The 16237-nt window shown below is 40.6% G+C and overlaps 1 protein-coding gene across 1 annotated transcript in view; it reads right to left on the bottom strand.

Moving 5' to 3' along the window:
* Nucleotides 1-16237, bottom strand: part of ITGBL1 (integrin subunit beta like 1) — a 233011-nt gene that overhangs the window by 197046 nt on the left and 19728 nt on the right. The gene's annotated exons all lie outside the window — the stretch shown is intronic.

Here is a 16237-nt window from a genome sequence, read left to right on the forward strand (position 1 = left end):
AAAATAAACACAGAAATTAACATAATGAGACATATTTTATTGCTACTGCATAGATTTCTTTTTCAAGGAGCAAACAAAAGGTCTGCAATGCCTTCTACAGTCAGTGCTGCAACCATCTACAATGCTGGTGCAATACATTTTACACCAAATATATCTTTCTAATTATGCGTAATTAAACATGAGACAGGGCTTGGCAGAGTTAAACAGAAAAATGTGAATCCAAGCCATACCCTTTACCCGTGACTGAGATAGATTTCTTATCCTCAGAAAGAGTACATGACAAAGGCGATGCCTGGAGCTCTTCATGCCAGACAGTCAGGGTTACTCATCACTTGTCTGTTGCTGTGACAAAACACCATTACAACGGAAACTTAAGAAAGAGGCAGTTTATTTTGGCTTAAATTTTCAGAGGGTCAAGTGTCCACCATGAGGGCTGGAGGCGCAGCAATAACCGGCAGGCTTGGTGGCAGGAATAGGAAGCTAAGAAATCATATCTTTATCCCCAAGCATGAAGCAAATAGCAAACAGGAAGTGAGGTAAAGCTACACATCTCAAAGCCCACCTCCAGTAACACAGTTCCTCCGGAAAAGCTGCACCACCTCCCTTAGTGTCACCACCTGGGGACTAAGTGTTCAGATGCCTGAACCTATAGGAGACATGGCTCCTTCAAATCACCACACCAGGGAACAATTTATATGAAATCACAAACAAAGACAACAGGACGATACTAGAGAACAATCAGAAATCAAGAAGAAATACCCCTACTCATGGCTGGTCTTGCTACTAGGTTCAACAAAGCAGAATTAGAGGTGCAGTGAACTGGCTTATAGAACACAATCAGGCAGGTATGGCAGCAGACACCTAGCTGCCTTAGTATTTTTAATAATAAGTGATGTTTTACTGTGTATTAACTACTTCTTTCATTGTTACAAAACCTTGAACCCTTGATGAACCGAAACTTTTTGAAACTAAAGGAATCTGTTGTAATTTTCCAGGCATATGCCATATGTAAACAACCCTGCTTCCAAAAGTCCTAAGCAGTGAAATCACTCTGTAGGAGGAGCTTCACACCTATATGCAAAACCATATGCAGAAAAATGATTGCAATACACGTTTCTATGGGAATATTTGTCAAAATTCTACCCGAAAGCATGCAACTGTATAAGATTATTCTAATAATTTCAGATATTTGAGACATTAAAAATAAAAAGGTAGTGCCTATCTGTCAAGGAAAATCAATGGTCAGGCAGAAGCAGGAATGTTCCCATCAGCCCATGAGGGAACTTCAGCCAGCCACTGGGATTTCACAGAAATATAAATTGACAGTACAGACAGCTCTCAAAGAAACTGTACGAAGCCCCAGTAGTGAACTCTTTTCTTTTACAAAATTAGAAGAGAAAAAGAAGGACAACAAAAATCTGAAGTGTTGGAGGTGCTGAATTCCTGCATTCCACGAGTGTGTACTCATCAGGCTGACTGGCCTGGAGCGCCTTACAATCTGAAACCTTAGTAGCGCCTCAGGACCTACCTACTATTGGAAAAATGCTGACCAGAAGCTGGCATCAAAACCTCCCCACATCTCCTTGGAAACTGTCAAATTGTCAAGCCTCACAGAAGGAACACGTGTATTTGAGCCTGACAACAGGGGATTTTTGTCCTTACCCAGAAGGAAAAACCATCTCAGCTGAATCCCCTGAGAGGAAAAAAGGAGATGGATGCTATTTGTCTCATTGGCTCCTCAGCCTCAAACTCAATTTCCAGGTGGTTTTAGAGACTACTTGGTCCCCACAGGTGCGTTTCCCTGAAGGAGAACAGCCATTGGATTGTTCTACTCCTTCTGTGATTCCTCAGAGGCTAATATTTTATATGCCTCTATATCTTACACCCAAACTTGGAGACGTGATCCCAGTGACATTACAGGGGACACAGCCAGCTTTAGATACAAAGAGATAAAAATTTCTTCCCCTTATACTTACTTTATGCTTAAAATATGCAATTACTTGTAAATTTTTTCTGTGCCTGTGGGCTCAGACACTTCGTATAGGAAGGCATTGAGTCTCTGAAATTTCTCTCTCAGTGGTCAAGCTAACCAAGGAGTGAAGCCAGAAAAACAAACTGGTTTCACTTGATGTGTATGAACTTAAATGAGCCACATGGAATTTCTGTAAACAACAGCTCCATTTCTGGAGTGGCCTCATACTTTTTCTGTAGAGTTAGGTGGTCTTTGTCTCTCTACTTCCTGAGTGGCCATGCTTGATCTCAGAAACTGAAACTGGCCTTCAATTTTTTCTGGGTCACTTTCACAAGCTTGTCTGGGTCACGTTCCCAGGCTTAGGCTGAGAGAGAGAGAGAGAGAGAGCCTTACAGTGCTGCTATCGGAAGTAAATAGTACATATTGTCAGATCAGGTCACTGAAGAGCTGCCAATCTAGCTTTTCCCATCCCATTAAAGCAAACAAACAAACAAACATCCTATGGCCTTTTCTCTCCTGTCTCACACAATAGTCCACTGTTGGGAAGGTTGCTCCATAGCGTTTCTCACTGCGGAATATGTCCTCAGCTAATCTCCCTGGTCCCTGGACTCCCCTGAACCATAAGCTGGGTGCCCCACATTCTAACCATACCCACCTGTCTGTAAGCTCCTGGTTTATAGATCCTGTTTTCTTAATCCCTCAGTTTTTATCTCTGGATATTTTAAGGACACCCTTGTTCCACATGTGCTAGGACACCCTCACTAATAATACAATGGTTATGGTTAAAGTAAGTGTCTCTCACCGGTGTCTGATTTACAAACATGAACTAGTGATAGGTCCTTAAGCACTGTGGATATCATCTTGAGGGGTACAGTGGGGATCTAATTTCTTCTTCTCGTTTTTTAATGGCTTCCATTCTATGAAGTATGTGGCTTCACCCAGTCATAAGTTTTGTCTGCATTTTGTCTATTGTGGAAGTAAAAGCAATGACATCAACCAATCAGCAACTGGAACTCCAATATTGCAAGCAATGCAAGCACCTCTCGTATAAATTGATAATATTGAGTATTTGGTACACTAATAAAAGTTGCCTACTACATTAGTCCACCTCCATATTAACACAAGTAATGCTCATTTGTGTGGGAATTCATATTCAGTATAACAGTCTTTACCTAATGGATTTGTTTGTGTGACCCAGAAACGAAAGAGAAGAATGACAAGACAGAAGTAGAGGAAGATTTCAAGGGAAAAATCCAAGGGTATTGATACTCATTATGGACATTTTGGGGGAAATCAGTAAGTTATGAAAGACTTAAAATCAAGTACAGGCATCCATATCAAGCCGCTTGTCACTTGCGCTTGATTATCATGCAGCAAAGCACAATCATGCATATTGTTAAACACTGAAATCACAGAACCAGAGGAGGCTTCAGAGAACTCCTGGGTCAGGGCTCTCCTGTTAGTGATGAGGAGTTGGAGACAGGAGGCACTAAGTGACTTCCTAGTGACCAGAGCCTTGCTCTAACAGAGAGAAGGCCAGACGGGGCCTACTGTCCCTGAAACCTGTCACTAGGCACACACTAGCCCACCGGTGCGTTCATCTACCTATGCAGCAAAGAAGCTTTGATGGCTTAACTCCACTCTGAACATTGTTTGCAGTTTTGAAGCATAAATAGGTTTCGACTCTGACTTGTGCATGCACGTGTGTGTGTGTGTGTGTGTGTGTGTGTGTGTGTGTGTGTGTGTTTTAGATGGTAACAGATTGCTTTGAGTAAACATAATATGAGAAATGCAAACTCTGAGTAATAGATTGGAAAAATATATGTGAGCTTGGTGAAATGGAGAGGAGCAAAGATGTAAGAAGATATCTGTGTGTAGAGCATTTGTGGAAATTGAGACTGACAGATAAATGAAAGGATATTTAAAAAGACAACATAAAACAAAGAGTACCAGCCACATTTTATTATATATTAAATAATGCAAACTGCATGATATCAGCTTTTATCTCAATGAGTTAACGGTACCTAGAATCATTGTATTCTTTCTATTGTTTGGCAAGAAGGAAGCTAAGGATGCCATGACCTGCCTCCATAAAGAGTTCATGCTGATCACGTGACCCCTGTTTACCTACTAAGATGGAGAAGACTACTTGTAGCCCTGTTCCGTCAGACAGCATGAACTCATACATGCCTTCCAGCATGAACTCATACATGCCTCCAGCATGAACTCATACATGCCTCCAGCATGAACTCATACATGCCTCCAGCATGAACTCATACATGCCTCCAGCATGAACTCATACATGCCTCCAGCATGAACTCATACATGCCTCCAGCATGAACTCATACATGCCTCCAGCATGAACTCATACATGCCTCCAGCATGAACTCATACATGCCTCCAGCATGAACTCATACATGCCTCCAGCATGAACTCATACATGCCTCCAGCATGAACTCATACATGCCTCCAGCATGAACTCATACATGCCTCCAGCATGAACTCATACATGCCTCCAGCATGAACTCATACATGCCTCCAGCATGAACTCATACATGCCTCCAGCATGAACTCATACATGCCTCCAGCATGAACTCATACATGCCTCCAGCATGAACTCATACATGCCTCCAGCATGAACTCATACATGCCTCCAGCATGAACTCATACATGCCTCCAGCATGAACTCATACATGCCTCCAGCATGAACTCATACATGCCTCCAGCATGAACTCATACATGCCTCCAGCATGAACTCATACATGCCTCCAGCATGAACTCATACATGCCTCCAGCATGAACTCATACATGCCTCCAGCATGAACTCATACATGCCTCCAGCATGAACTCATACATGCCTCCAGCATGAACTCATACATGCCTCCAGCATGAACTCATACATGCCTCCAGCATGAACTCATACATGCCTCCAGCATGAACTCATACATGCCTCCAGCATGAACTCATACATGCCTCCCCGCAAGTTCCCAGAAAAGTACTTCTTGATCCTCCCCTATCTCTCGTCCAAGTGAACCCTCATGTAGAGTAGGCACCTTTACACTCATGTATGATTTGAGACTTATCACAAATAATGTTTGGAAAAAGAATCTTGCCACTGCTATTTCTGCCTTGTAATAAAAAGTGAGTCTGTGAAAGACTGTTGTACATACAGCAATGCCACTGGGGAGAAGTAGTGCCGGGCAGGACTCAGTCCTGGGAGTTAGTTCTCTCAAACTCAGCCTTGAGAACATGAGATGAGGACGATGTTCCCACTCAGAGCTGAACTCGAGCATGCAAGCAGAACCCATGCCTGTGTTCCTGTCTCCAGGGTGGTATTCTGACTAGTTTTATGTCAACTCGACACAAGCTAAAGTCATCTGAGAGAAGGAAACCATAATTGAGAAAATGCCTCTGAAAGGTTGGGCTGTAGGCAAGCCTGGGGGGTGGGGTGGGGTGGGGTGGGGTGGGGTGGTGGTGGCATTTTCTTAGTGATTGACAAAGGAGGGTCCAACTTACTGTGGGTGGGGCCATCCCTGGGATGCTGGTTCTGGCTTCTGTAAGAAAGCAGGCTAAGCAAGCCATGAGGAGCAGGCCAGTAAGCAGCATCCCTCCATGGTCTCTGCATCAGCTCCTGTCTCCAGGTGTCCGACCTGTTTGAGTTCCTGTCCTGACGGCCTCTGATGATGAACAGTACTATGGTAGTAAACCCTTTCCTCCCCTAGTTGCTTTTGTTGATGGTGTTTCCATACAGCAATAGTAACCCTGACAAAGACAGATGGAGATGGAGCATCATTCAGCTAGGGACGGAAAACAAAAGTAACCGCAATGGCGAACTGCTGGGCACCATTGACAACACTTCTATCTCACGTGTGTCTCAGTGGCACCGACTAGAATCTTCTACTAACAATTATTATTTCCACAGATGTATCTTAGAGTCTTTTAAAAACTTAGGTTTTTCTAAGAAAGTAATTTGAACTCTATAATGAACATTACCATAAGAACTGAAAATAGTAAGCACCATACGCTGTTGGTGGCCAACTTACAGACCCAGAGGTTCAGCAAAGAAAGACTTAAAGCCCTCTCTGACTGGTTAAGAGCTCCCATCATAAGAAGTGGAGAAGGACCCTGAGTTTTAAAATCACCACCCTACTTCAGCAAACACAGCACTGCTCCCTCACAGTACAGATCACACCGCTACAACCATGGGGTATAAGAAACTGGTGTGAAATTACAAAGGAATTGAATGCAAGAGAACACGCATAATTTTACAAATATTAGGGCATTTCATAGAGGTTTTTTTCTGTTCTTTGTTACATATTATTCCTACAAAGTGAAGTGGGTATAGATCAGGGTTTGGGGATTTTAAAACTTGATAATATGTATTTCCACATTCTAAATTATTCTTTTTGTTGTCTTCATGACTAAGAACTATGCTTTAAGTTAATATATTATAATTTAATTCATGTACAAATAACTTGCCTACAATACGTTTCTCTGAAAAAAAAAATGTCATGTGGAGTCTGTAGAAATTGCACAGCGGTTAAAAGTATTTACTCCTCTTCAGAAAGATCAGCCTTCAGTTCCCAGAGCCTACACTGGACAGCTTATAGCCACCTGTAACTCCAGCTGTAGGACGTTCCACATCCTCTGCTGGCTTCAAAGGGCAATTGCACTATTAAGCCCAGACATAGACACATATACAAAATTTATTTAAAGTTTTAAAAATCCCTCGCATGTACAGTATTATTCTCCTCTTAAATTATTTCCAATAAGAATGGTCTGAGGCAAAAGTTGTATATAAAAAGTTTATATAATATGTAATAATATCAGATATTATATATTCAATACATGCTCACTTATGAAGATGTGCATGTATGCATTTCTGTGTGGCTGATTTCAGTGCTCTATTTTCATTCTTTTAATTTCTTAAATTTTAAGTATTTTTGAGATTATATTACTAGAATAATTTTATCCTTTTAAAGGAGTCAATATGAAAAACAAAATTATAAAAACTGTCTAGAGAATAAATGGCCATCAAAAGTCTGGTGCTATCATTGATCTAGAAATTGAAAGCAAATTTCACCCAAAATGTGAGCCAATTTTGAGATTAAAAAACCCCTCCTTAGATTTCAATAAAACAAATGGGAGATGCTCTCTAAATGGCTGTGTGCTTCCTTGATCTCTACTATAAGTGATAGGATTTTATAGTACCTGAAAATAGTGTTAGATATTGCATCATCATAATAAGTGCCACAGGAACAGCATATTCCTTCAAAATGTCTGAATGGTGAGATATTTTGGTAAGAAAAATTGGAAGAAAAAAATAAGATACATGTTCTTGGGTCAAGTTCAAAGAAATGCAATTAGTTTTAATGTCTATATAAATGAACCTGGAAAATCTAGTAAATAAATCTGAGATTAGAAACTAGCAACAGATGGCAACACACTTAGCTCAGGCCAAGTCTCTCATAACCTTGAAATTCTGAAAGGTCTCCAAAGAAGAAAGATCAGATAGGCTTTTAGCTCAGACTGTTCTCAAGACAGATGAAGCTAATGGACTTGTGTCAAAAGAGGGAAAGTGAGATCGATGCTTGCAGGCTTGAGTCCCCAGGGAAAGGACATTTTGCCATCAAGCCTATGGAATAAATCTTCAGACTAAAAGAGCATCTGTAGAGAGTGTCCCAGCAGGAAGCACAGGTGATGATACAGGGCATATCACTCGGGTGCAGAGCATGGCGCATCTGAGGCACGCCAAGGACAAGGTAGATCTTGACAGATAGAACTCTCCCCACACAGATCAGTCATTTCTGACTCTAACAGAGAATGCCAGATGCCACCTGAATCACACTCTCAAAACAAATGGGACTGTAATAACAAGGATCCAAATGAGTATGGGACGTGAGGATGATTGAAAATGTTTAATGGGGCTGAAAAATTGGCTCAGTGAGTAAAAGCACCTCCTACCAAATCTTACTGTCTGAGTTCAGTCCCAGGAGCCCATATGGTTGAAGGAAGAGTTAGCTTTGCAAGTTGTTCTCTGCCTCCACACATGTACCATGGCACAAGCACATGCACATATGAATATACATATGTATACATGTATACACAATAAACAAATAATAAAATGAGGGCATTACCATTTTTTTTGAGAGAGAGGGCCTCACTACACAGCCCTCACTGCAACTCCCTACCTTGACCAGGCCGATCTCAAGCAGATTCATCTGCCTCTGCATACCATGTGCTTGGAGTAAAAGCCTGTGCCACCATGCCCTACTAAATAAAATGCATTTTAAATGTGTGGTGAGAATAGTTTATTTCTTATAGGAAGTAATACTGGTGATATCTCATAAGAGTTTCTTCCACCTTTCTGTGGTTCATTGTCTTTAAATAAATCTTTGAGCTGAAAGTGAAAGTGGAAAGCAAATTAAAGCTTTCTGCCAAAGAAGGAAGTCTTCCAGCTTGGCTGCCCTTAGAGCTGGACTCCTCGAGACTCCCCCCTGACCTCTCACATCAACTCCAATGAATAGAACCTTGCAAATACCACTGGTGACTTAAATTCTCTCACGTCACAGAAATCTGATTTTGATCTCCTATTTTACCCATTTATCTATGTTTGTTTGCAATCTATCTATTGTCTATTTAACTATCTATCATCTACTTACTGTATAATAACTTCTCAATTTATAATGTACTTATGCCTTAGAAGAGTTTTTATAAATATGTCTTCCAGAAACCTGAGACTTCTCTTGAACATGCAAGAAGACAGCCTAGAAGGCTAGTGTTATTACAGAAGACAAGGCATGGGGGGGGGGGGAAGACTTGATTTTCAGCTTCTAAAATTTGAAACAAAACTACAAAGGAAGATACTGAACAATATGTATGTATGTATGTATGTATGTATGTATGTATGTATGTATGTATGCATGTATGTATGTATGTACATAATAGATACGGAAGTAACAGGCATTGCCCAAAAGGATAGGATCCTCTAGCTTCCTCTTGTAGCCACCACTTACCCAAGTAATAGCCAAGGGTAGTGAATTACATCCCAATGTTTCATCTAGCTGAATTCTTAGGAGGACTAGAAGAGGAAGCTGAATGGCATTATACCTTTTCAAATATTAGAGAATTGGGGGAGAAGAAAAGCTAAGGGCAGAGGGGACTGAGGTAGAGAAGGATGCAGACCCACAGGAGGGAGGCTGATCATCCTCTAAGTGACCCCACAGGATGCTGCCAAATCCATCTCATTTCAAGTTCACAACTAGCTACCGTAAGAAAAAAGAGCAGGAAATTAGAATCCACTGAAATTATAAAGAGACCCTAAAAAGTCAATGAGGAGTCAGAACCGTGGGGCCAAATGGTTTCCTGAATTCTAAAAGTACCCTCTCCATTTCCCTTCTCTCAAAAAATAGCACATCAGCCCCTAAGTGGGTACTTGTTAAGCGTGTCACAAATGCAGTCTGAAACATAAGTAATTCCAAAAGAAAGAACAATACACATTCTAGTTATTTTCTGTGAAAGACAATGCCCAATTCGATTACAGATGACTCGGAAATTCCCATCTGATAAATCAGCCTAATATAAAATAAGACATTTAATATCATCAAAGAAAGGTATCCTGAGTGGCATGCAAATGTAAGACGTGCAGCATAGGTTGCTAGAGTAAGAACGACATAGCTTAAAACAAAAGATTCTTCTTTCTCCTAATTTCTGGAGACCGGGAAATGAGTGGACTGTCCTGCAGATGGCCACCTTCTTGCTTTGTCTTTACATGGCAAAGATGGGCATTTTTACCTCCTCTTCCTCTTCCTCCTCCTCCTCCTTTTATCCATTCCACAACCATGCCCTTACCTCATCTGAATCTAATCATCTTTCAGAAGCTTCACCTGCAAACACCGTCAGAATGGGTGAAGGCTTCCACACACAGACACATCTTGAGAGAACATAATTCAGCAAGGCTGTTTTTCCTTCTCTCCAGCTCTACAACTAAGCTTGTGATAACAAAGTTAAAATGAAAACAGTTTGCCTTTTACTTGTTCTGAAAGCCAGCAATCATCCCACCAAGACCTTGGTCCACCTCTCAATCATTTCTATTTTTTAACCATGAGTCAGACAGACTAAAGGTAGTGTTTTCAGTGTGCATCAGCATTACAGTGTCCTTTGGTAACAGTGACCTCATCTCTAGTGGGACATTATGGGTTTTTCCTCTAGTGTGAAAAACTTGAAGATTCCACCACTTGCAGCTTTTAGAATGGATCTTAGCAGAGGCTAGTTAAAGTCATGCAGCCATAGCATTCTACAGAGAATTAACTTCATCTGCTACAAATTCTATGACAATGAATACATTGACAAAAAGTTAACTAGTACATTGCTGTTGCAGTAGGTTTTCTCTTAAAATGTTTTTCAGCTGAGCCAAGGTAACATAGGCTTGATTAGCCTGAACAGCTTTAACCCTGCGTATCTCTAAAAGATAGAGTTAAATGTCAGTGAAGCCATACTGGTTCCAAAGCCTGTGACCCCAAACCCTTGTGATGTCAACATTACTTCCATCAGAGCAATGAGCAGTTTCTTATCCATAATAAAGGAAAGGAAAGAGCCGCAAGGGCATCACATCCTCTGGGCCATGGTAAGAAGTCAGTTAAATGTATGTGTCAGGCTAAAATTTATATTTCCATTTAGGTTACACCAAAGAATGTGAAGCTCGGGCCAGAAAGATGGCGGAACAGGTAAAGACACTTGATATCATATGTGATGGCCATTCCCCAGGCGCCACATCATAAAGAGAACACATGCCTTCAAATGTCCACTGATCACCACATGCGCTTTGTGGCACATACTCCTCCTCCCAAGTAAACAAAAATACATACATACATACATACATACATACATAATACATACATACATACAATGACAAAAAAAAGCATGGCCCATGCTCTAAAACAGGTGTCAATTGAAACAAAAACTATTTAACTCTACTTTCATTTAATACTATGCATATGTTCTCAGATACCAGGCTAGGGTTGGATCCACAGCCAGAAAACCATGCATTGTTTAACCTGAGCATCCATTGCAAACATACTTACTCTCTACCCAACCATCTCTCTCTCCCTTCTCGTCACAAGAAACGCTCAATGCTCTCTTCCCTCTGAGAGCCCCAGGATTTTTATTTACCAGTGCTTCTTCAGTCTGTGCCGCTGCATGACTGTTCATACCTTCTGTGCCTATTTCACACTGAGCACACAGCTAGTTATGCTTAAACTCGAGGTTAATCTTCCCTTCTGACTTTAAGAAACATTGGTACAGAGACCTACACGGTGAGACTAGGTATAATCAAATGATCTCCCCACATTCAGTCCCTGAAACTCTATGAATTCCTTGCCTGTGGCCCTAGTTATGCATAAACATCTGCATGTAAACATGTTTCTGTTTTGATCCCAAGTGTGGGATATGAAACAGACTTGTGTGAGGGAGTGCAGTGTTTGCCATCTGGAAACAGACTTGTGAAAGGATACGTGATGTTTGTCCACTAGAAGAGGTGCTGCCTCTTTCAGGAGCATGGTCTTTGCCAACTGATAAACATCCTAGTATGGACTGAGCCCAAAACCAGAGGTTTGGCCTTTTGGTTTTAGTACTGCTTCCCATCGTTTGGCTGTTCATCACTCTGCTTCTAGACATAACATACCTAGAGAGAAACACTCTACAGAATGCTGCAAGGTTCCGGTTTCCCGGCTTCTCCTCAGATTCCAGCTGCTGTGGTTGCAGTCACATTTGCTGAATGGCTACTTTGCTGTTTCATGGGTCTACTGGAATTCTGAGGATGAAAAGTGGAATCGCTCGAAGGAACTGAGTCTAAAAAGGTCTACTTCTCCTACCTAGGGTAGGTGAGTTGGAAGGGAGGTTTAAGCATTCAAGAACACCAAATAAAGTAAGTTTGTAGAAGTTCAAAGCCTACACATGCACTTCACATTCCAGGAAAATCCAGGCAACTCCTAAGATGACTCAATTCTAAAACACAGTGCTTTAGAGCATCACTTCAGACTTTATCTCCCAGAAACCATTTAATATACATCAAACAGATTTGTTTTAAAAGATTGTATTTATGGAATACAATTACAGTCCCAGTTGCATCTAAGTTTGTACTTCCAGCACATTAGCAAAAAAGTCATGATCTTTAATCATAACTTTCTCCTGTTTGTGACATCAGTGTAACCTTCCAATATAACCCACACGTTCTTATTCTTATATTAGGTATGGTCATGGGGCAAATTTGGTTTTAATTTATGTCAGCATCAAATATGACTTGTTAACAGCAGGCTCCATGTACCATTTTCTGTATCTTTGTCTTTTTCAGAAACTGATGCTACTTAAAAGCAATCAGACAAAATAGTAATAACTATGAAGTCATGTGTCTCTTGTGACATGTCAGACACACAGCTAATGCACCAAGCACGGGCATGTGTGGCTAAACATGCAGCAAAGAGAATAATACAGGTTACCAGGACCACTGTGAGAACCCACAGGCAATGAGCCAAGTTCAAGGCTTAGGAGATAGATAGCAAGACTAAACCATTACAGGCTAATGAGTTATGTCAGTCAGCATTCTGGGATAATTAGTTGTACATCCAACCAAGACGCCAGCCAAGATTCACCACCACAGACCTGGAGAACGTGGTCATTACTCCTTCACATGCTGTAAGAGTGCTTTTCTTCATCAGCTAGGTCTGGGTAGGGGTTCGAAGTTTACTGCCTATGTTCTCCTTGGCTGGTGCCTTAGTTTGAGGAGGACCCCAGGACCCAGATCCACCTGTCACAAAGTTCTTCTCCACCATTGAGTGTAGAGTGAGATCTGACTCTCACACGGACTCTGGTGTCCCTTTTCTGACCACGTCCCCTGGATGGGGAGGCCTGGCGGCACTCAGAGGAAGGATAGCAAGTTGCCAAGAAGAGACTCGATACTCTAAGAGCATATATAGGGGGAGGAGGTCCCCCTCAATCACAGACATAGGGGAAGGGAGTAGGGGGGAAGCGGGAGGGAGGGAGGAATAGGAAGATACAAGGGAGGGGCTAAAAATTGAGATGTAATATGAATAAATTAATAAAAAAGAATGCTTTTCTTTTTCATTTGAGTGATGCTAGTAAGAATGAAAATTTAAAAACAGATGTTCAATAGTTACAGCCTAGACTTCTCTAGAAACTCAAATCAACTAAAGTGTGTACTATTTAGACTTATGTTTATATCACTTCAAGTATTAAAAACACATGTGCTTACTTAATAAATGAATAACATCCACAATAATTACCATTAATAATTAAAATAGCTGTGATTTACAACACTAAACATTACATTTAAATTGCTATATAATCTTAGCGTGGTGAGAGTTGGCCTGGCATGGTTGCACACTTTAGCACTCCTAATCACAGTCTACTCCCAGCTCTCCTGAATTTTCTCCAATATCTCTTCACATTTTTAGACGTATTTGCATCCTGTCATTCTACTCTTGCTTCTGACCTCTTTTAAACAGATGTGAAAGAAAGACAACTTGCATCCTATCTCCACCCCTGGTTATTATGTCCACCCTTATGTTGGCTGTGTAAACCAGCTGATTTTCTGGCTCTTGTTTTCCTTCTGTTAGTGGTAGGACCACTAGCATTTCTTGTAGGTCATGTCAGCTAGTAACTTTCAGCCTTTGTGAAGTCTGAAAATGCTTATTTCACATTAATTTTGAGAGATACTTGAATGTGGATCAGCCAGATACTTTAGTGCTTCCAAATGCTTGTTCTGCAACTCTGACAACCTGAGTTTAATATCAAGTACATCACATGGAAAGAAAGAACCAATTTTTGAAAGTTTTCCTCTGACCTCTACATGAGTGTCATGGAACATGCATCCCTATACCTCAAAACATCATAGATACATGCATATACACACATACTCATGATATTAATTTATTATTGATATTTATTTGTCACTGATAAATAAATGATAATTAATTTAATTTAATTTTTAAAAAGAGAGGTATCACTGCTTCACTGAATATAAACTTCTAGATGTATCAGCTAATGTTGCTAGTTGGCACAAGTTGTATTTCTGGATATGAAAACCAAACATTTGCCATGAATAAAAAAATATATGAAGAAGTTAGCCCTTACAAATGCTAAATTCACAGCATGGACTATGTGAAACCAGAGACTATTGTCTTTTGACTCTGAATATTGTCTGGTTCCTTTCACGTTTTCCTTGGACACTGGAGAAGACCCTTTTGGGTGTGCACTTTCATTTATCTATTTTGCCATAAAAAATATAAAGTTCAGAAAAATACTTGAAGCAAATTAGATAAAATGTTCCTTAGGAAATCTTGCAAATTGTTCATTTGATTTTGCACTTTCAGAAGTATCTACAATAAGTGACATAACTGGATGAAAAGCAGATATCAATAAACACAAGTGTGCCACTTGGGAAAAGACAATTGATAAAGACAATCGGACAGGAGCTCTCCAGAACTTCAATCCACTTTTTCCATGTGAGGCTCGGCTGTGTAGGACATAGAATTTCTGGTTTATCTCAGCTCTATTTTGAAAAGGAGGAGATGGAGAAATGGAATAAATGATACAGGCGAAAGGTGATAGAGTTTATGCGGGGCCTTCTCAGGGTCCCATTTACCTGCATTTCTAATTAGTCACTTATTCAATAAGCCTTCTGGTAAAATGATCATTTACTATCTTAAGAACATTAACATTCTACTTAAAGGAATATGTAAGGTCAACGACTTTGGTTTTCAAAAATATGTAATATTAGTAAGGAAGTAAAAATGTCATCTTGATCTTGATCTAAAAAGATGTTAACCCTTAGCCAAATACATCTGATTTTGAAACTAAACTATCTGGTCTTCAACCCTCCTCAGAGACTTGAGAAGGAATAAAACTTCAATGACTTAGTGAACTGGTAGTGCAGGTTAGTAGCTTCCAAAATGAGAAAAATGACTGAGACGGCTTACTGCCTGAACAGTCACCCAACAAGGATGAAATTTAAGGATTTAACTCAGAAATTTAGACCCAACAAGATAGGAAAGATGTTTACTTCAAGTCTGACAAATACAAATAGCCAAATCACTATGAATGTAACATTTAAATAACTCATGATTGTCACATGGTTCTCCCTGCTGTATGTAGCTTGTATTATGCATGTGTAATAAAATAAATGTATATGGGAAAAAATTAAAGGAAGAATATAAGACTTGTTGAATGGCTTTGGAAATAGGTGACTGTTGAGCCTGCCTGTGGTATGTGCCAGTAATTGGTGTTATCTGCTGCTGTGCTTTGTGAGATCTTCAGCACATTTGCAGGATTTCCTAGAAGATACATAAATGAGAGACTGGGGATATCTAAGCACAGTTCTTTTGACATACAGGTCCTGTTCTCTCCTCCAACTTCCTTCTTGTCTACCCCACCACTCCATCTCATATTTATGACCTCATCTATAATTACTATACACACACAAACACACACACACAAACACACACACACAAACACACACACGTACACAAACACAAACACACACACACGTACACAAACACACACAAACACACAAACACACACACACGCAAACACACACGTACACAAACACACACACACACACACACACACACACACGTACACAAACACCCCCTACAGAGCCCATTTAGTGTTGCTTATATGTACATGTGTTTAGGAAGGAACACTCAGGACTGGGTAACCTGAAGACTATCCCTCTCTAAACAGCTATTGGTTGCAGGTATCGCTTTATTTAAGTGTGAGGCCTTGTCAAATATCTCCTAGCTGATAGAACACTTACTTGAGCCAATACTCCTATACCCAGAAGAGGTATCTGGATTTACCTGGTGATTTCTTTTGCCCATGGATATGATGTTGTACATTGCAAGTCAGGGGTTCTGAGTGAATACATGCATTTCTTCTTGTTTTGGCCTTCCAGTTATCTGCTGTGATGAAAGCATGCTCATGGGAACCACATGGTGTAAATCTAAGCCAGCCTAAAGCCTGGACGAGGGCATCGTCAACAATGAGATATCCATTCTTTTTTAATTCATTATAATTTATTCATATTACATCCCCATTATTATCCCCGTGCTTGTATCTTCCTGTCCCCCACCCTCCCTCTTGCTCCCTCTTCGCCTTCCCTAGTCCTCTGACAGAAGGGGCCTCTCAGGTCTTATCAGGATAGCCTGCATCCCCTTCCTCTGTGTGCCTGTGGGGCCTCCCCACCAAGGG

This window comes from Acomys minous, assembly GCF_964271855.1.
Source record: "Acomys minous genome assembly, chromosome: 18".
NCBI lineage: Eukaryota > Metazoa > Chordata > Mammalia > Rodentia > Muridae > Acomys > Acomys minous.